This window comes from Vigna umbellata, chromosome 9, assembly GCF_029865625.1.
Source record: "Vigna umbellata cultivar VRB3 chromosome 9, Vumbellata_1.0, whole genome shotgun sequence".
In the NCBI taxonomy this organism is placed as follows: domain Eukaryota; kingdom Viridiplantae; phylum Streptophyta; class Magnoliopsida; order Fabales; family Fabaceae; genus Vigna; species Vigna umbellata.
Window position 1 is genome coordinate 34,984,453 of NC_142173.1, and position 23,256 is coordinate 35,007,708.

The window sequence follows — 23,256 nt, forward strand, 5'->3', positions numbered from 1 at the left end:
CTTCTTCAAGCTGTTGAGAGATAATTCTATTTTGAATAAGCAAAGCCTCATTTAATTGTAACAACTCCTTCTGACTAAAATCTCCTTTTTCAATATTGAGTTCATTGTCATTAGTAGCCATATTTTCAATAATTTCAGTTGCTTCCTCTGGAGTTTTCCATTTAATGTTTCCTCCTGCTGAGGCATGAAGCATCATCTTAGCTTGTGAACCAAGACCTCCAAGGAAAGTTAGGACTACTTCTTCTTCTTTGAAGCCATGCGTGGGTGTTTTTCTTAGCAGACTTTTGTATCTATCCCATGCATGCCCCAGTGATTCTTCCATGCCCTGCTTAAATGAAGATATCTCTTGCTTTCCTTTTGTCACCTTTGATTGTGGAAAGTACTTGTTCAAAAACTTTGTTACCACTGCTTCCCACTCTGTGAAACTTCCTTCTGGAAAAGAGTTCAACCAAAGCTTAGCATTGCCTCCCAATGAGAAAGGAAACAAACTAAGTTTGATTGCTTCGTCTGGCACCCCATTGATTTTCACTGTGTTGCAAATTTCATTAAATGTAGTAAGGTGCTCATATGGGCTTTCATGAGATAACCCATTGAATTGATTACTCTTCACCAGTTGGATCAATGCTGGTTTGACCTCCATATTGGCTGCATTGACACTAGGTCTAGCTATGCTGTTAAAATGTTGAGGTCCAGCTACATTGGTGTAATCAGCAAGAGTTCTTCTGATATGATTATTCTCCATATTTTCTGTGCTATTGTCAGAACCTTGTGGTGATGGTTGCAACAAAGTTTCCGGAGGAAGGAAAAGTTCTCTAGATGTTCTGATTCTTCTCCTCCGTCTATTGTCTTCTAATCCTTCAAGCAACGGTTCTGTTGTTTTCTTGCTCCTAGTTCGAATTGCCTCCTGCATACACAAGAACACAAAACCCTAGAAGATTTGGTTAGCACAAAAAGATATAAAAGAAAATATAAGATTCAGAAAATAAAGACAGAAAACAGAAAAAATAAAATAAAATAAAAATTCGAAATTTAAAAAAAAAATAAAAAAAAAATAAGTCAAAGATAATTAATAATCACACAAATTAACCAGTTAAACCACGAGTCCCCGGCAACGGCGCCAAAAACTTGATGGACAAATTTATGAACACCAAATTATGATGTCACAAACTTGTTTTCAATCGGCAAGTATGACCGAATCGTTCAAGTAATAAAACTTGGTAAGACCAAGTATCGTTCTTCCCAAAGGACTCACGGCCTAGTTTAGTTATGTGATTTCTTAATTAACTAAGACTTACAAACGAATTAATTGGGGTTTAAAATGCAAGACAGAAAATAAACATGTATGCATGAATTGTGATCAATGGCAAAAAGCAAAAGATAAACACTTTCAATGAAATTTATGTATGGATATGTTGTTGGGGTTCAATTTCATCTTATCCACTCTCATATATTTTAGGAATTCAACGATCAAATCACCATTGTTAATGCCACTCTCTAATGTACCTTTCCAGAAGGCTTCTCCCTAATCACGAGTTCATACAATTCCTAGCATTCCTAATGATCAGTTCATAAGTACAGGAGCTTAACGATAACCAATATAAAATTGGGAGAAATTCCCCGGATCTAGACTTCCCCGTACGTTCCCGTATCGACAAAACCAATAATCATGCATCGAATGAGTTAAACCATGCAAGCATTAAACAAAGAGGAAAAACCCTAACTAATGATGAAAGAAAGCATAAGTCTTAATTAAAAGATGTAAAAACAGATTCCATATATGAGAGTTTCACAAGACTACATTGATTTCCCAACAAACATAAAGAGGTTAGTTCACCATATTCATGGTGAACCTAGATGAATTACAATGAAAGAATGAAAGAATAAACCCTAAAAAGGTGAAGCGGAAGCCTCAGCATCCAAGATCCTCCTTCAAAGGGGTGGAAGAGAGAGTGTTTGCCTCGTTTCTGCCAAAGATGCCTAACCCTAGGAAACCCTAAAGCTTATATATCATTCGTAAATTACAAAAAGTCAAATCCAAGCCCATTAAAGTGCCGCTCAGCGGTAAACTACCGCTCAGCGGTGAGTGCGTGACTTGTTTTCTCCCCTCAGCGGCCATTTTGCCCCTCAGCGGATCTCCCGTGACTTCCAGAGTACCGCTCAGCGGTAAAATACCGCTCAGCGGTGAGTGCGTGACTTGTTTTCTCCCCTCAGCGGCCATTTTGCCCCTCAGCGGACCTCCCGCAAACTCCTGAGTGCCGCTCAGCGGTAAACTGCCGCTGAGCGGTGACTTCGGCTTCTCCTTTTTGCACTTTTTGTTGTCTTTTCTGATTTCATCTCTCTCCTTCTTCACTTCTTTCACCAAATTCACCTTAAAACCTGCACAAAAACACTGAAATCAAGCATAAACCTGTCCAACTCTCTTATTTCCAAAAATATAAAGAAAAACATGATTTCAAGCTAGTTTCTAAGCGTGAAGGTTGCTTTTAGTGTCAATTTTAATCATAAAAATAACAGTTTTTCAATTGTTATCAGGGCTCCAAGTGTCACTTGCACTTTCACTTAGGGCCGTCTAGCATTTACATTCCTGCATCTTTATTGCTTTCCTTAAATGTCTTGAGTAATCCTTTTGTTTTTAGGTCTCCGTGGTATTTAGGATAGCATAGCATATAGTAAACCTTTCTTTGGTTTGTAGGTTCATAACATTTAAAAAGAATTTGAAGAATTTCTACTTAGAAACTAAAGTAAAAGAACATTCTAAGGAAACTCTGGCTAAGGAAGAACTTGGTTTCTAAGCTTGTCCATTTGTGACTCACCTCTTCTTCCTGGGAGCTACTTAGAAACATCTTTTGCTTCTAGAATCTCTTTAGAAATTTTTCACCAAAAACAAAGAAAGCTTGTGAAAATCTTTTCACTCATTACTTGTCAAATATTTTGAAAACTTTGTGAAAACCTTTTCCTTTGACAAGAATGAGTCAATCAAGTGTGCAAGGAAGTTTGAAACCCAATAGTGAAATGTCTTTAAGGGAAGAATTTGAGCAAAGATTTGAACAAAGGGATAAAGAGATTAGTGAGCTCAAAGATATGATTAGTCAACTTTTGATTAATCAAGATAAAAAGAAAGAGAGGTCTTCCCATAGGAGAAGAGAAGAATCATCATCTTCTCCAAGTGAAATTGAGCAAAATAGTAGTCATCACAATGATGACCACTAACAAATGCCTCCTAGAAGACAACATAGAGTTAGAGAGCATTACCCAAGAGAGCCTAAAATTGATCTACCTTCTTTTCATGGAAAGGATGATGTGGAAGAATATCTAGAGTGGGAAATGAAAGTTGAGCAATTGTTTGAGTGCCACCAAATAGATGATGAAAGGAGAGTCACCATGGCTTCTCTAAGCTTTCAAGGCTATGCCTTAATTTGGTGGACAGCTTTGATCAAAGATTATAGGCTAAGACACTTACCTCCCATTAGATATTGGAATGAGTTAAGAACTGCCTTGAGGAGGAGGCATGTACCAGCCTACTATGATAGGGAGATAATGGATAAACTCCATAAACTCCAACAAAGGAACATGAGTGTTGAGGAATATAGACAAAAATGGAGTTACTCATGTTGAGAGCTGGGATAAGAGAAGAACCTAGGATAACAATAGCTAGGTTTCAAAGTGGACTTAACTATGACATAAGAGATAGGGTTGAACTTATACCCTACAATGATCTCAATGAGTTAGTCCAACTTTGTGTGAGGGTTGAGCAACAACTAAAGAGGAAAAGCTCCACCAAGAAAGATTACCCTCATAATTCTTACCATAAGAAAGAGTATAAGAGGGAGGGTAGTCAAACCAAGCCAAGATATGAAGACAGAGAGAGAGAGAGAGGAAAAGAAAAAGTCAAAGAACCTTCAAGAGATCATAAGAGTAAGGAGACTAAGTGCTTTAGATGTGGGGAAAAAGGGCACTATGCATCTGAGTGCCGCAATAGAAAGTCAACTTACATCCTTGAGCATGAGAGTGAAAGTGAGGGTTCTTCATATAGTGAGTCTGAGACATCCACTTCTGAAGAAGAAGAAGCTTTACCTTGTGATGGTGACTTACTTATGGTAAGGAGACTCCTGGAAAGTAAACATGTAGAATTAGAACAGTCACAAAGAGAGAACCTATTCCACACAAGATGCAAAGTTTTAGAAAAGACATGTTCAATGATAGTGGATAGTGGCTCTTGTTGCAACTGTTGTAGTTCTAGAATGATAGAGAAGCTTGGCTTAACAACTACTCCTCATCCTAAACCTTACAAACTTCAATGGATCAAAGAGGATGATGGAATAGTAGTTAAAGAACAAGTAAGTGTACCTATTTCCATTGGCAAATATGAAGATCAAATTGTTTGTGATATAGTACCAATGGAAGCTGGGCACATATTACTTGGAAGACCTTGGCAATATGATAAACAAGCTTTACATGATGGAGTCACCAACAAAATCACCATTCAACACAAGGGAAAGAAAATTATTTTGTGTCCTCTTACACCTTCACAAGTAAGAGAGGACCAAATAATTCTTAAGAAGAAGTTGGATGGAGAAAAGAAAAAAGAAAATAAGAAAGAAAGAAAGAATTTGGTAACCCATGCCTCAGCCCATGAAGTTGTCCAACCTCAAACCTTGAATATTTCCAAAATCTTTTTCTTGGACAACCTCATTTCCTTCTTTATTGCAAAGAGGCATTTGTTTCAATCACTCATGAACTTGGTTTTCTACCAAAGGGGTTGCAAAAACTTTTAAAGGAATTTGATGATATATTTCCCAAAGAGGTACCAAGTGGATTACCACCTTTGAGGGGAATAGAACATCAAATAGATTTGGTGCCTAGGGCAAGCCTACCCAATAGGCCAGCCTATAGAACCAACCCTATGGAAACAAAAGAAATAGAGAAACAAGTTAATGACTTGTTGAACAAAGGGTGGATCCAAAAGAGTTTAAGTCCATGTGCTGTGCCTGTGTTGTTGGTCCCTAAAAAGGATGGGTCTTGGAGAATGTGTACCGATTGTAGGGCCATCAACAACATAACTGTCAAGTATAGGCATCTCATTCCTAGGCTAGATGACATGTTGGATGAATTACATGGAGCAAATCTCTTCACCAAAATTGATCTTAAAAGTGGATACCATCAAATAAGAATTCATGAAGGAGATGAATGGAAAACTGCTTTCAAGACCAAGTTTGGTTTGTATGAATGGTTAGTCATGCCCTTTGGCTTGACCAATGCTCCAAGTACATTCATGAGATTAATGAATCATGTGCTTAGGGAATGCATAGGCAGATTTGTAGTGGTCTACTTTGATGATATCTTAATCTATAGTCAAGGCCTTCAAGAACATCTTAACCATGTCAGAAAAGTCTTGCTTCTTCTTAGAGAACATCATCTTTTTGCCAACTTTGACAAATGTACTTTTTGTCAAGAAAGTGTGATTTTCCTTGGATTCAAAGTGGGAAAAGAAGGTGTACATGTTGATCCAGAGAAGATCAAGGCTATACAAGAATGGCCAACCCCTAAAAATGTAGGAGAGGTGAGAAGTTTTCATGGGCTAGCAAGTTTTTATAGGAGATTTGTGAAAGATTTCTCCACCATAGCTGCTCCTTTAAATGAGCTAGTCAAGAAAGATATGCCTTTTATTTGGGGTGATAAGCAAGAGTTGTCTTTTGAGACTTTGAAACACAAGTTAACACATGCACCTATTCTAGTTTTGCCTGATTTTTCCAAAGCCTTTGAACTAGAATGTGATGCATCTGGGGTAGGAATAGGAGCTGTTTTAATACAAGGAGGACATCCCGTAGCTTACTTTAGTGAAAAACTTAGGGGGCCTACCTTAAACTATCCTACCTATGACAAAGAGTTGTATGCCCTCATTAGAGCTTTGAAAACTTGGGAGCATTACTTGGTAACTAGAGAATTCATCATACACACTGACCATGAATCTCTCAAGTACATTAAAGGGCAAGCAAAACTAAACAAAAGACATGCAAAGTGGGTGGAATATCTTGAGCAATTTCCCTATGTCATCAAACACAAAAAGGGGAGTACTAATGTTGTTGCGGATGCTTTATCTAGAAGACATGCATTATTAGTAACCCTAGGATTTCAAATATTAGGATTTGATGACATAAAAGAGTTATATGAAAATGATGAAACATTTCCATCCACTTATTCATCATGTCTTAAGAAGCCTTTTGATGGATTCTATCTTTCTGAGGGGTATCTTTTTAATAAAGGAAAACTTTGTATACCCCAAGGATCCATTAGAAAACTTCTTATCAAAGAGAGTCATGGAGGAGGACTCATGGGCCATCATGGAGTTGATAAAACTCTAATCATTTTGAAAAGTAAATTTTATTGGCCACACATGAGAATAGATGTTCAAAGGCATTGTTCTAAATGTATAGCTTGTTTGCAAGCTAAGTCCAAAATTATGCCTCATGGATTCTATACACCTCTTCCTATAGCTAATACCCCTTGGGAGGACATAAGCATGGACTTTGTCTTAGGATTGCCAAGAACTCAAAGGGGGTATGATTCTATATTTGTGGTAGTAGATCGTTTTAGTAAAATGGCTCATTTTATACCCTGCTGATGGACAAATTTATGAACACCAAATTATGATGTCACAAACTTGTTTTCAATCGGCAAGTATGACCGAATCGTTCAAGTAATAAAACTTGGTAAGACCAAGTATCGTTCTTCCTAAAGGACTCACGGCCTAGTTTAGTTATGTGATTTCTTAATTAACTAAGACTTACAAACGAATTAATTGGGGTTTAAAATGCAAGACAGAAAATAAACATGTATGCATGATTTGTGATCAATGGCAAAAAGCAAAAGATAAACACTTTCAATGAAATTTATGTATGGATATGTTGTTGGGGTTCAATTTCATCTTATCCACTCTCATATATTTTAGGAATTCAACGATCAAATCACCATTGTTAATGCCACTCTCTAATGTACCTTTCCAGAAGGCTTCTCCCTAATCACGAGTTCATACAATTCCTAGCATTCCTAATGATTAGTTCATAAGTACAGGAGCTTAACGACAACCAATATAAAATTGGGAGAAATTCCCCCGGATCTAGACTTCCCTGTACGTTCCCGTATCGACAAAACCAATAATCATGCATCGAATGAGTTAAACCATGCAAGCATTAAACAAAGAGGAAAAACCCTAACTAATGATGAAAGAAAGCATAGGTCTTAAATATAAGATGTAAAAACAGATTCCATATATGAGAGTTTCACAAGACTACATTGATTCCCCAACAAACATAAAGAGGTTAGTTCACCATATTCATGGTGAACCTAGATGAATTACAATGAAAGAATGAAAGAATAAACCCTAAAAAGGTGAAGCGGAAGCCTCAGCATCCAAGATCCTCCTTCAAAGGGGTGGTAGAGAGAGTGTTTGCCTCGTGCCAGCCAGAGATACCTAACCCTAGGAAACCCTAAAGCTTATGTATCATTCGTAAATTACAAAAAGTCAAGTCCAAGCCCATTAAAGTGCCGCTCAGCGGTAAACTACCGCTCAGCGGTGATTGCGTGACTTCTTTTCTCCCCTCAGCGGCCATTTTGCCCCTCAGCGGACCTTACGTGACTTCCAGAGTACCGCTCAGCGGTAAACTACCGCTCAGCGGTAAACTACCGCTCAGCGGTGAGTGCGTGACTTGTTTTCTCCCCTCAGCGGCCATTTTGCCCCTCAGCGGACCTCCCGCAAACTCCTGAGCGGTGACTTCGGCTTCTCCTTTTGCACTTTTTGTTGTCTTTTCTGATTTCATCTCTCTCCTTCTTCACTTCTTTTACCAAATTCACCTTAAAACCTGCACAAAAACACTGAAATCAAGCATAAACCTGTCCAACTCTCTTATTTCTAAAAATATACAGAAAAACATGATTTCAAGCTAATTTCTAAGTGTGAAGGTTGCTTTTAGTGTCAATTTTAATCATGAAAATAACAGTTTTTCAACTGTTATCACCTGCCACAAAGTAGATGATGCTAGCTATATCTCTAGACTCTTCTTTAAAGAAATAGTGAGATTGCATGGTTTACCCAAAACTATAGTGTCTGATAGAGATGTGAAGTTTCTAAGCCATTTTTGGAAAACTTTATGGGAAAAGCTTGGAACTAAACTTCTATTTTCTACTACATGTCACCCACAAACTGATGGGCAAACTGAAGTAGTAAATAGATCTTTATCTACATTATTAAGGGTAATATTAAGAGGAAATAACAAATCTTGGGATGAACATCTACCTCATATTGAATTTGCTTATAATAGAGTAGTCCACAAGACTACTAATCTTTCTCCTTTTGAGGTTGTTTATGGTTTTAACCCTATCACACCTCTTGATTTACTACCTCTTCCAGAATCATCTTCTTTTCTTCATAAAGAAGGTGCTTCTAAAGCGGAGTTTATCAAGAAGTTACATGAGAAAGTTAAAATTCAAATTGAAAAACAAACTCAAAAATATGCAGAATACAACAACAAAGGGAGAAAGAAAATAATTTTTGAAAAAGGAGACCTAGTTTGGCTTCATTTGAGAAAGGAAAGATTTCCCTCTCAAAGGAAATCCAAACTTAGTCCAAGAGGAGATGGTTCATTCAAGGTGCTCAAAAAGATAAATGATAATGCATACATATTAGACCTTCCTGAAAGTTATGGTGTCAGTCCTACTTTTAACATCTGCGATTTAATTCCTTTCACAGGAGATGATCAACAGGATGAAGCAGATCTGAGGACAGATCTTTTTCAAGAGGGAGGGTCTGATGGAAAACCATCAAGAAATCACATTGGACCTCTTACTAGAGCAATGGCTAGGAAGATTCAAGAAGAAGAAGGATCATCTAACATTTTACTTCTATGGAAGGTTACTTATAAAAATCCTTCTTCTCTTAACTAAAGCACTTATATTTTGTTTTGTAGGAATTAATAAATCTTGGAGAATATGATTGAGCCATCCAAGAAAGAACCAAGCAAAGGAGCCAAAAAGCAAAGGAGGTGCTTACGGCATGCACCAGCATTTTCCACGTGAATGTTGGCTGATTTGGAAGGAAGCACACACCTTGCTGGATGAGCTGGAATGAGGCATGGATTTTGCTTGATCAAAATCTGAATAATTTGAATTTTAGGAGGGAATTACAAACAGAATTTAGGCTCCTCTTCACCTATAAATAAGAGGGCCTTTTCTTTGTATTGGGTTACTTTTGAGCTTAGTAAATTGCTGCTGAAATTCATTGCCAGCCCTATTGCTCTTGAGTCACTAATTCTCTCTACTTTCTCTTCCCTTTCCTCTAGCTTCCTTCCATTGTAGGAAGGCCTTCTGAGCTGTGAGGTTCCCACACATACTTATTCCACTCAAATACACCAAAATCTCACCCAATTGCTACTGCATCCACTCTGCTGTATTTCATCCACTGCACCAATACTGTTTTTCATCCGCTGCATCTGTTTTGTCTGCAAGGCCAGGTCATTCAAGCATGGATAAGCTTCCATCATAAAAGCAAAACCTAGACCTCTCCAAAAGGGGAGGAGGAAGAAGAAGCTCCGAAGAACAGAAAACTAATGGGGTATATATACCCCAAATTACAAAAATTCCCTTCTAATGGGCTTCTACCAAAGATGGCCAAAAAATGAGGCCAAAGCTACACTAAAAAAGGAGATTCAAATACAATGTTGTTGTGGAAAATGGAAAATAACGTGGCCACACTCTAGAAGTCCAGAATATGCTTCCAACACTGCTGTTGTTCCTCTGGTTACTACATTTGACTGTTCGGTTCTTAAGGGCTTAGACCGATCGGTTAAGCATTGTTCTACAGGTTCATGAACTGGTTGCACAATCATTACAAGGTCATTCGGTCATGCATTCTCAGACAATAGCACTCTGCTGTTCCGTGCAGGCTCGCTCTTTGACCATTTGGTAGTTATCCACAGACCGTTCGGTCAAGTCTTCAATAGACTGTTCAGTCAAGTCTTCAACAGACCGTTCGGTGTAGCAATGCAGACTAGTTCAGGGAAACTCATGCACTAAGATTCTGCCACGTGTCCAAATCCTCCAAACACAGATCTAACCATTAAGAAGCTGCCACGTCATTAATCCTCTGCACACCTAATAGACCAACCACATGCTGCCACATCACCCCCCTCTGCCACATCATCATATTCTCTCCAGAAACCCTAATTCCCAAATCCAAACCCTAGCCACCTATGGTGCCATCCGCCGTTGTCGCGTAACCTCCACGACCACCGTTCATCTCCTCCTTTCTTGTCAGCGCATCAACGGACCACCACTCCCGCCACCACAACGCCTCAACCATGCCGCCCTGTCACCGGACAATCACCATCTTCCTCGCGAGATCCGCCGCTTCGCCTAGCACCACACTGTCAACCTTCACGCCGTCGCCATCCTTTTCGTCACGCGCAAACAAGTGTCACTGCCACTGCCATGACCGCAACCACAAACTCCGCCACTACTAGCAACTCGCACCGCCACCACGATTCACGTTCATCACCATCAACACCATCGCGAGTTCTTCATCGCCCGAACAATCGCGATGCAACCTGCATCAGAAACACAACTCGCGAGAATCACCCAAACCTCAAGTCGTCGTTGCACAACAACCACCTTCATCGTCCTTCACCTTCAAACTGCCCAACCTCCACCGTAAGCAACCCTTACCTCTGAAAAACGCAAGCCGCCGCGACTGCATCAAGTCTCGCCGTCAACAGCGAAACCACCTTGTCGTCGCCTATCCGCGCCGCGACACCACCATCAAACACGAACCAGCCACCGCGAGACTTCAACCACGTCCTCCACCAGCAAAGTAGCCGCCGTAGGAGCAAAGGGGGAAGCCCTTTCCCAATCTGAAACCCTAATTGGGTGAGAAAGAGGGCTGCCACGTGGCAAACACTCATTGGTCGCGTCCTCCCTCGGTCAAAGCTGGTCAACAGGGACTTCTGGTGCAATTTTGGAGAATTCTGAAGGGGCTAAAGTGCAAATAGAGGAAATTTCAGGGCATTTGTGCAATTTTGGAAAGTCAGAAAAACTAAAAGATAAAATTCAGTTGTTGAATTAATTTAATTTGGGAATATCAACAGAAAATATCTTCTAAATAATGTTATAATTATCTAAATCTTTTAGTTATTTGGAAGATAAAAGATAAAAGATTCTATCAACTGAATATTCAGAGTCCAAGCCCAATCAAGCCCTATATAAAGAGACTCAGGGGAGGTAGAAGAGGGCACTTCATTCATTCATCCACTAATTCTCTCTCTCTTATTTCATCTTGTATTCAACTTCATTCATGGAGAGCTAAGCATCTAGGGTTATTCTGCTATAATTCCATTATGGATTCTGAGGTTAGATTGAGTTAATACAATTGTTTATTTTGATTATTGATTTAAGTTGTTCTCTCTTTGTGTCTTTCATCTCTTTATCAAATTAAAAGCAAAGATTTTTGCATCATAATGTGTTTGAATCTACATGCATATTGATTATATTAGTTCTAGGGTTTCTAGGTTTAATTGAGAATCTACTTTGATTTAATTTAGGAACTTTCATATGATTAAATGGTTTTTACTATCAATTGAGAATGTACTTTGATTGATTAGTAATAATTTCAACTATAATTAATTGAGAATTTACTTTGATTGATTAGCTTTTAATTTGGTTAGGAGATTTAAGACTAGACATGATTAAACACAATAGAATTTGATTGAGAATGTACTTTGGTTGAATTCATTGTGAATAATCTAGAAAGGTTTTGCATTTGATTGAGAATTTACTTTGGTTAAATGCATGATCGCCCTCAAATTAATTAAGAATGTACTTTAATTAATTTGAAACTTAAATAATAATCAATTGAACAATTATCTGTGAATAACCGATGATGAATCTATCTTGGAAAAGCAGTGGAATAAGCCTATTTCATCATAAATGTTTATAAGTTTCTTATTTGTTCTTTAAACCTTCTCCAAACATCATTTTTATTCTTGAACATTGCATTGCATTCATAAGATTCAAATATTAAAAGGCAATTCTGTATTCGTTGGGAGATGACTTAGGGTTACTTTAACCTTATCTACTTTCTTGAATACTACTTGGCAATACTAAAGTTGCCTTGAAAAGTAGTATTAATTTGATAGCTTCAACGACAGTCTATCAACCATTTATTATTAATTTAACTTTCATTTTTATGAGCTTTTAGATCTTTACAATATAATCTCCCTTTGTTAACCTTATTTCTTCCCTTTTGTTGGGTCATACAATAAGATCAAAACTTTCTCATGTTATCATATGCAAGAAAGATAGTTCGTTCTCCTTAAGGTGTCATGCATGGAAAAAGTTCCTTGGTTTATTATGATAAGCATGGAGAAGATGGAGTACTTGTTGGACTATCAAAGCATTAGGATTTTGGAATACTAAGCTCCTATACCCTCAAAGTACCTTATGAAATACAAGGTAAGATGATACATGAACTTTTGTTGAAAGAAATGGCATAGGACTTAATGGGTGTGGGGTATAACCCTCCTTATAACATAAGCAAATGGTGTTATGTTATGTAGAGGGAAATGCAGGGAGATATTCAAAATATTAAGTTTTGTTAGTGGTGTGTTGGTCCAATGGAGCCTGGAATGCCTGAAGGAGTAGAAAAATTAAGAGCCATATGTACCAACTGTGGGAAGATTGCATGTCAGAATCCAAATATAGTAAATGTTTAAAAGATCATGCACTTACTATTACTTAATGGAAACGTATTATGCCCCTCAAATAGCAACAGATCGTGACATCTTAGAAATGATTGTTTTTAAGTCTTAATTTCCTATTAACACAACCATTGAATTATACTTCACCTTCTCAAGCTTCACTGGAGATATATTTTGTCTTTTAAATCCAACTACCTCATCCACTTTCACAAACCCAAACCCTATCTCACATTCATCAGTCATACTTTATTTCAGAGGACCTCTCAAATGGGACAACCATCATGATAAGTCCATTACGGTCTCAATTTACATCAAACAACCGTGTCACCATGTTAATCTGCCACAAATATACTTTCAATGAGCTTTTAGAAAAAATAACCTAAAAAAATACATTATGGAAACTGGAAAAAAGCCACTGAATTTAACTACCTTAGTCCAATGAGGTAGTAAATAATCATCATTTGCATGATACGATTGAAATCGAATCTCAAATGATCAATAGTTGAAGAAAAATTCAACATATAAACCCATATGTCCTATGGAAAAAATTGAATTGTCTATAAGAGATATACGCTAATCAACACTTGCTGAAAAATATGAATATATCAAACATTTGACCTATATAGACGAAAAAGAGATATAAACAAATATTATAATTTATCTGTTTAATTTGACTTTTAATTATGTCAATTATGTTATATCTATTTATTTTCCAAAGGATTATTATTATTTTTCATTTTCATTTTAAATATATTTTCATTTGTATAAATTATTTCATTACAAATTATTCTTTAACCATACAAATATACAATTCCACTTTCATTCAACTCAATGATATGAAATCAATTCAAATTAATAAATTATTTATTAAGAAAAAATTTAATCTATTATTTTCTCAATTAATAACCTATACATTGAATTTAATTTTCTAATTTTAAATAAAATGCTATTAACCATTCCTACTTTTTAAAGTTTGAACTATAAAATATTAATAAACTTAAATTATTTAACTAGTTCTACATTTTCTACTTTTATTATCTCGAAATTAAAACAATTAAATGAGTAAATTACATTTTATACATGTTTCATTTTCTTAAATATTTTTTCCCACATAGCATTCTTTTAATAATTCAAAACCTAAAAAGATACACCTCAAAAATATTTTTTTTACAATCCAAACTTAAATATAAATATTATTTTATCTTATATAAATATATTTTTTCTAAATTTTTTATCCTCCTAATTTGTTATTAAATTTGAAAACATTGGTCAAGTCTATTGAGAAAAATTATTTTCAATTTAGTTCTGCAGGAAAAACTTCTTTTCAAAGGATAGAATTAATAAAAGAAATAAAAGAAACGTGCACACCTACCCGAAACTTTAACCGATCAAGAGTACACCAAGCAGTAGTGTCATGTACAGTTTTTGTCCCATCATTTGACCTGAAAAAAAGAATACAGGAAATATGTGTTTGAGGTGCAGATTTAAGTCAAAAGTTTTACAACAATAACTCTGCTTTAATATGATGTAATTGATGTGCATGTAGGAAATATTGTGGTTGATGGTGAATAACCCACCTCCATGTAGCAAGGCAGCGGGAGGGTGATGGTGGAAGCCTCAGTGGATCATCAGAAAGGTATGTCCTTCATTGTAAAAAAATTTTGAATTTTTTATTCATATGTTAAGTTCTAAATAACATGAAAAAATAAATAAATCGAGGTGAAGATAAAGTTATTTTAAAATACCAAAAGTAATAATAACATATAAATATGAAAACTGAAACCCTATTGGTGCGTGGATGGTCCTGACATGTTACCTTCCATGGATCAACATCTGATGTACCTTCCATGCAGCTTTATCAGAATTATCATCTTCTAGTAATGATCACATGCCTACGGATTCTTTTTCATTCTCTATAGCACAGAGACGACACACCAAACCCCACCCTTCCTTAACTGTTAATATTAATTTTAATAAATATATATTAAAAATTATTTTTTTTAAATATTATGGATTTTAACTCTTCCCAAACAACAACCTTTACTTTTATCATTTTTTTATCTTTTTTTGTTTTTTATTTTCTTTTTTTTCCCATCTCTATCCAACTTGACAACTTTAAGAGTATCAAACCTAAGCTAAGAACATATTAGTTTAACGGACATGTTGGAATTTTTAAAAGTATGTAACTATTAGAAGTCGCATTATGGATTGAAATGGAATCCAGTGCAGAAGTGAGTGTTCCCACAATGAAAGAGATGTTCTTATTAACATTATTTCAATTGTTACAATCACGTCACTTTAGCTCATATTTGACACAAAGGTTAAATTAACTTTTAGCCTTTTTATTCATTAAAACATTAAAACATTATATAGTCTGATCCGCATTGTTTTACGACAAATATCTGGAATAGATTTGTGTTTTAGTATTAACAAAAAATGTTAGAATAGATTTGTTTTATGTTTTGTAGTGTTTATTATGCGCACAGATAAAAAAACATAAGAGGAACTTTGATAATAAATAAATGGGTAAGTATTTTAAATGAAATATTTTTGTATGTAGTGAATATGAGTATAAACATAGATAATATTATATTTTTTTAAATGAGATAAAAACGGAGATGGTACACATATATTCACCCAGTTTCTGTTCTCATTTGTGTTAACATGCATTTCATTCCGTTTAAATTATTAAAATATTCATAATAAATTATGTAATATAAAAATTTTATATATACTACCGAAAACACATTCCTATGTGCATATGTGTTTACATTTTTTTATAATAACAAAAAAAAATTATACTTATAAAAAAATTTACAATTTGATTATTGATGTTTTTATTTATTTTGTACATGTTTTTTGTTTGTTTAATTTAAAAAATGGTTAAATTTAAAAAAAAAATCACTTGAAGAGTAAAATTAGAGAAACATTTGAAAAAAAAAGAGAAATCATGTTTGTATCATATATATATATATATATATATATATATATATATATATATATATATATATATATATATATATATATATATATATATATATATATATATATATATATATTTCTCTTAGTTTTTAGCTTTATAATTTTTTTTTTGTTGCACGATTTTTTCCTCATTCTTTTACTTATTTGTCTGGTTTATGGCATTCACATTTTTAAGGTATTTTCTATCTTACTCTAACCGTATGGTTAATTATGTATAAATGTAGTGAATCAAATAACTTTTAGGTCTTTCATTTAAATATTTTTACACATTTTTAAATTTTTTATTTATTACCTTTTTCACATAAAAATATTTAACTTTTAAGTGTTTGATTACATAAATATTTTATTTATGTAAGAAACTATAAAATAGATATTAGAGTTGATATGTGTTTTAAAATAATGAGACCAAATATTTTATTTTAATATAATTCAATAATATAAATAAAATTTCTTAAACTCGTCTCATTACTTAAAACATAAATCATCTTTCTAAAATTCTTCCTCCTAGTTTTCTCTCACTTCTCTCTAAGATATCAAACTCCTCAATCCTTTGATAGGCGATTAGGAAGTGCCTAGGAGATCACAGTTGAGTAATCTCCATTTCTATCTGATTAGTTCTTAGTATTGAGCAAATAAATTTCGACTCCATTTTTCTTTTATTCTTAGTTGAAATCTTGTCGCATGTGTCTTGTGTTACCATTTCCTAGTTTCTTGTCAATCTGAGGTCTTAAGGATTCACTCCGATCACAATTTGTAAGCGTTTCTAGAGTTCCTTGTGTTTGAAGACACATTTTGGCGTTCTCAAAGTTGTAGTAGTTCTTTGTGAGGTAAGGGAAGCTAGTTCTTATTTTATGTTAAATCATAAAGTATGAATTGATAGTATTTAGGGTGTGTAGTCTATGTGTGTTGAATATTTATGATTGAAATTTTACTTGATGTGAATTAATTTTTTATGTGAGAGTGTTTGATTCATGATGATATTTGACATTGGATAATTTTGTGATAAACTCAAAATTGTATGATGGATGTTGTAATTGAGATGCTTAAGTGCAGTTATATCTAGTTAAATGTCGAAGAGAGATGGGCTAGGTTGCAATGTTAGTCTTTTTGGTTATCAAAAGGGGTGTTTTGGAGTATGGAGATTGGAATGAAGGCGTGAAAGAAGTAAAATGAATCACTACAAGAAAAAATTGAATTACATACAACCAAAATCCGTATATAAGGTCCAAAATCCGTATATAACACTTAGTTATATACGGCTTACATACGGATAAAAATCCGTATATAAAACTATCGTAGCTAAATTATATACGGATTTATCCGTATATAAATTATATACGGATAAATCCGTATATAAATTATATACGGATAAATCCGTATATAATATCCGTATATAATTATGTACGGATAAATCCGTATGTAATATCCGTATATAACTATAGTTTTTTAAAAAAAAAAATTAGGTAATCCTAGATTACACCACCAAATTGCTTTTAGGAGTTTTATATATCTGAGTAAAGATAAATACAACCACCAAATAAATACAACCACCAAATTGCTTTTAGGAGTTTTATATATCTGACTAGAGATAAATACAACCATCAAATTGCTTTTACAACTAATGCAATACATAAATCAATCATGAATTACTTAAAAATACAACATAATAGACATACACAATTGAATATTTTTTTAGTTTGAATAATATCAAACTGTGTACAAACATGGATGAAGTTAAGTATGAACATCTAAATAAATTAACAATCACGTGTATCTTAGTTTATTTTCACATTGTAAATCAATATATGCTAAAGGTAACATTTTTAAAAGCTAATTAACTTTGATTTTCATATTGTAAATCAATATACAATTAAACTTCTAAAGGTAACATTTCTAAAAGCTAATTAACTTCCTTCATAGCCTGAAATGGAAGATTAGAATAAATCTCCTTCCTAAAGGAAAAATTCATCCCTTTACCTTCATCTTTATTCAGAATCCAATTTCATCATTAAGTGGGATTTTGTGTTCCCAAATCAGCAGTTCCTTCGCTTTGCTAATATCTGGCTTCCTCATATGTAAATCATCAACTGTGTTTGACTTGTATTCTATTGTAATATTGGAATCAATTGTTTCCTTAATAACCTGCATGTTTAAATTCATGCATTAAATTAAAAGTCTTTCAAAACTTACATATAAACAATACATGATCAATCTCAAAAGATTTCATGTAACACGCGTTGCCAGGAACCAATAGTTTAGATTTATGGTTTGTTTTAGTACGTGCACTTGCACAAAACAAAAGAATTTATTTGAATCTATTTTGTGTTATAGTAATAAGTCTCAAATATTAGCAAAGCAACTGATCCAAAAACACCACGATAGTAAATAGTGGGATGGTCATTATAAATACAAGATAAATAACTTAAAATCTATATATCACAAACCAATAAATGTTTAAGCACAACGAACCATCCAAAATTAAAGATAAATCCATAATTTATAATCAAGACTAATGCTATTATTCCATCAAATATGTTTTGGTAAATTTTTTATGGGTCTGGTAAATAACCTTAGAAGAAATCCAACTCTACATGCATTGGAAAATGGCCATGAGGGGAAGATATTCTGGTAAGAAAAGACTAACCTGTCTTCCTGACTTTTACTTATTAGCTCTTGCATTTTCTCCACCGCATGTCCAGAGCAAGCCCGTACTTCAACTTCCGATTTAGTCCCTGGACCTATTTCTCCTCAATCAATACCATCTTTGCACCAAGACCAAGCTTTCCACGTGTCTATTTCAACCCATGCAGGGAATGCAAATACTTTAATGCAAGCACCTAACATTGAACAAAAACTCATGTTCTAGACAATGTAAGTGAAAAAAAAGCAAAGCTATATATTCCACTGATTATCAATATAAAGAGTAATAAGTTATCAAACAATTATTTCTTCTTACTAATAATGCTAGAAAGTGAAAAATTATTCGGACATCTCAACATTTAGAATATTGTCTTTCATCTTAGTTTCGTAATTTACAATATTGTCTTACAGTAAAATAAGCTTAGCTAACTTTTAATGTTTTTATATGAGTGTCTAACTCTATCTTAATTTTTCTTTCAGCCCAAGTCTATATTTTTTATATCAAACATAAAAGTTCCACTTTAATAAAGTACATTTTTGTTATTTATCTTCTATGTATAAGAAATGTAATTTTAAAGTCTCGTGTAGTGTATACCAAAAGTGTTTAAATCTAGTTATATATATATATATATAAAAAAAAAGTAGTAGCTATTTTCCACAGGTTCCACACTAATCCCAGAGTCAATAAAAATGCCATGAACAAACCAATGGCTTTCCCTTTTATAGAGTATACATGCCATCTAGGGATAGTCTTTTTATACATGTAAATTATCACCATCAGGCAACAACCAAATTATTTATACATGTAAATTATCACCATTGGCAATGTGATGAAATGAGCATACTGCGCACTACATGCCAAGACAATGAATCTAATGTAAATAGACAAGCACTGAGTAGTTTTGTATTTAATTCATGAGACAAGTTTGGCACTATATTTGTTGACTAATGAGTAATGACTATGAAATAAGAATTTTGAAGCTAACCAATTCCATTGAAAACTATAGAATATGTTACACAGAGTAAATGTCATTTTTGAAATCATTAATGTACACAAGAACCAGAAAAAAAAAAGTTATATCAAACAAACTAAACAGATCTCATTAATTCTAACCTTTCTAAAGCAAGGTAACATCCTCCATTGATCCCTCGATGACCTCAACTACATTCTGGAGATTATTCGCTTTGACTAGTGCACGGGCATGTTCTGACATCTTCGTCGCTTCCACTGCATACACCTTCCTCACGCCTGCTTGAGCTGACCATATAGCAAGAATGCCACTTCTAGACCCCCCACCAAAACATTCTTCTCCCAAATTAACTCACAAAGTCAGTTCAAAATCACTCACAATAAATCATAACATAAACACAAGCAATAAACCATAACCAATGCTCTCAAACTATAACACGGCAGCAAATGTTATCTTATCCAATTCTTGTATCAATAAAATTATTCAAAAGTCATTTGGTAACAATAATTGATGATTATCATTATTCAAAAGCCAAGACAGTGGTTGAGATTCATGTAAACTTGCCATCATCAACGGTAAAGTCATCCCTTCCAGTAACTATGAAGCAATAATATACCAAATAAAAATATTGAAAAGTGGAACAAGAAATATTAACAAAGAGAAAATACAACATTTACTACCTGGTTAGTGGTCATTTGAAGATGACATGGTTAGAGCTTAAGTCTTCCCAAAAATACGACTAAGTTAAAAATGCAAAGAGTATCTCGTTTCCAAAATCTAAGCATCCTCTGTAAAATTCTTTAAGCTCATTCTGCCTCTTAAACATCAAATGTTTCATCTTACTGGCTTTGACAACATTTAATCGCTGGACCTCACCTTCAACCTGCAAATATATATATGATCAAACCACAAATACTTAAGTATTGAAGTGAACATCTGTATTCTAAGTTCAAATCAACAAAAGTTTCACCTTCTCAATGACTTCTAAAGAAAGATAACCAAGGGTTGACACTTCATCCGCTAATGCTAAAATTAATGGAGTAACATGGCTAAACTTCTTTTGCTCATTAGTTGGTTTCTCCTAAGAGAACTCAATACATCCTAGAGAAAACGCATTAAAAACTTCATTTAGGTGAGTGAGTTTGAACCAGGAATAATAACATGTACGAAACTAATTACTTGACTTGCCAATGCCAGGTGTTTAGATGTGATGGACTTCAAACCAGACACTTGCACCAGAACTAAGAATTAGAAGACACTAGAATGAGAAAGCTCCATGGCCAATTAAATTGAAATGGGATCATGATAGACCAATGAACTATGTAGAGGGAGGAACCTAATACAGGATAAGTAGGGAAGCAAACTGTTGCAAAGCTACAATACAGGACCACAATGTCTAAGGCAAACACACTGTCATTCCACATTTAAAGATAAAGAAGACATTCGTCAACTAGAGGTAAAATTAACTTCCAAACATACTACTTACCCTTTCAACGAAAAACAAACAGAAAAAGCAATGAAATGTAGTATAAGATTTGATGATACAAAATACAAAGTAGGAATTTCAATTTCCTTGGCATAATGGTTGACAAATGTCTGAGGTTTCACAGTAGAAAATAAGAGTATAGGACATTGTAATGAAGAAGAAAACTAGGTGATTTAACCTCGTCTGGAGCTCCAAGAGGGGTTTGGTCTTGGCATCAACGGCGACCCACTCTTCGGTCTCTCTCTTCTTCTTTTGCACTCTCACTTCCATGGTTTGGCCTAGGAATAAGTCCATCACCGTCTTTCACATTTCAGAAGCTCTATTCATCAAAATCAACTACATATTCAAGAACAAACGAATATATTCGGTGAATCTTTGCGCAAACCCCACAACGGACCATTCTGCATCAATCTCAACAGAGAAGAGAGGGATTTATGGACTTAAGGATTTAGGGATTTAGGGGACGAGCAAAGAAGAAGGTTTGAACGAAGAAACTTACCGATTGAACGAATAACTCTCCCAAGTGAGCATGATGTCCAACAAGGTGAGTGAACACGAGAAGAATGGACGAACTTCTTCTCTTTGAGTGAGCGTGAGCGAGAAGAACAGTTAGTGTGGGACATTCTTCTTCTCTACCAGTGACCGTGAGAGAGTGTGAGTGAGAAAGCTTTAGTCAGTAAGCACGAGACTTCGACGCTACCATTCCAGTCGTCTCCACGTGAGTCTAAGAATGAGTTAGGGTTCCAAGGGGAGAGCCAACGAGGAGGCATGACTGATGGAGCGGTCTCCAGTCCCCTCAACCTTGTAATGGAGCACGTGGTAGCGACTAGGGTTCAAGGAGAGGGAAACACGAAAGAGGCGTTTGCAGTGGAGGTTAGGATTTCAATCGAGGCTAGAGAAGAAGGGATGGATAAAAATGGTTCGATGAGAGGGAAGAACAAGAGCTCGAGAGGGAAGAACAAGAGCTCGTGAGGAAGAAGAGGGGCTCGATGGCTCGACGAGAGGGAAGAAGAAGGAGTCGAAGAGAAATTTGGAGTATTGATTCTGACTCTTACGTTTTCTATTAGGTTTAGTTTTTTAATTATTTTTATTATTTATTATAAAATCCGTATATAACTACTTAGATACAGATTTTATAAATGGATTTATCTTTGACAAATCTTCCCCAAAAGATGTTACCATTACATATAGATTTTATATACGGAAAATTTGTATATAAATTTTTTTCTCATTATATACGGAAAAATCCGTATCTAACTTATCCGTATATAAAATTCGTATATAATGGAATTTTTATCTACAGATCAAAATCCGTATATAATATCCGTATGTAAATGAGATTTTTCTTGTAGTGAATTCTAGAGTCTAATGTAAAGTAATTTGAGCCTTGTTAGGGGATTGAACTAGTTAACATCTAATCTAAGAATGTGGTAGTACATTGGTGGTATTTTGAGTTGAATTCAAGTGTAAATTGGAGTTTCGAATAGTGATATTTTGTTTAGAAGGTTTGAGGTTTGTAGGAATGGTTAGGGTCTGTCCTTGAGTCAATTGTGACTTGTTCAGACCCCTAAGTTGCTCAAATATGAGTTGAAACTAATGGAATTCAATTTTAGTCTTTAAGGTGAGGATTTGGTTGTTTTAAGTTGAAACTAGTTTAAGTTGGATTTAACACTTTTGTTTAGGTCTATAATAGTTTAGAATCCAATGTAGGAGTGTTAGAACTTGGTAAAAATGTTTAGGATAGATCATGAGTGGTTTTGGAACATACATGTGAATTGAATGAGGTGTGTAAGAGTTCTAAGAAGGGTTCTAAATGGTTGTGTCAAAGTGTTGTCAGTATGAATGCAAGGAGCTTAGTCTTGGGGGTTATCCTGACACTATAATGATCATTCATTCTCACATAGAGAGGATTGATACATATGGTGAGAGTAGTAGGAGGTCTTAGTCTAGGTGCTTCTAGTATGGTCTAAGACGCGATAAAGACTAACCTTGTGAGTGTGCTAGGGTGAAACCCATTGGCAATGACTTTGAAAAGCCATAAAGGCCACCATAAGTGTACAACCCTCCATAGCTTGACATTCATACTAAATTCGATTAGTCTAGTCTAGGTCTTAGCATGTTTAGGATAATTGGATTGCTTTATATGAATGTAATTCATGCGTGAAATGTTGCAGAATAACATGAAATATTTTGTATCACTAGCTTACCCTTTTTTTGTATGTCTTGTTGGTATGTCCTTGTACGTGATTGTCTTGACTATGATTGTCTTGGTTATGATCATTTGGTGGACGTGAGCAAGTGTATTGAAGTTACTATAGAGCAAGTCTTAGGTGGAGATGACACAACAACTTAGTAGTTATTGTACTAACTCTTTAGTAGTTATTTTTTCTTTTGTTTGTTTTGAAAACACCAAATCTTGTATATATGGTTTGAG

At 34.7% G+C, this 23,256-nt stretch overlaps 1 long non-coding RNA gene across 6 annotated transcripts; it reads right to left on the minus strand.

Annotated features, from left to right (window-relative positions):
• Positions 1 to 17,371: 17,371 nt before the first annotated feature.
• LOC148193346 (uncharacterized) lies at positions 17,372 to 21,881 on the minus strand. Of its 6 annotated transcripts, XR_015782404.1 has the most exons (6): positions 21,322 to 21,880; positions 21,001 to 21,223; positions 20,307 to 20,437; positions 19,480 to 20,219; positions 18,370 to 18,562; positions 17,372 to 17,867 (listed from the first exon to the last, which is right to left on the minus strand). It is a non-coding gene; the product is annotated as an uncharacterized LOC148193346 (long non-coding RNA). The 6 variants fall into 6 exon arrangements; XR_015782402.1 differs by having other exon boundaries at positions 19,480 to 20,437; positions 21,322 to 21,881; XR_015782406.1 differs by having other exon boundaries at positions 19,480 to 20,437; positions 21,001 to 21,233; positions 21,322 to 21,881.
• Positions 21,882 to 23,256: the final 1,375 nt, after the last annotated feature.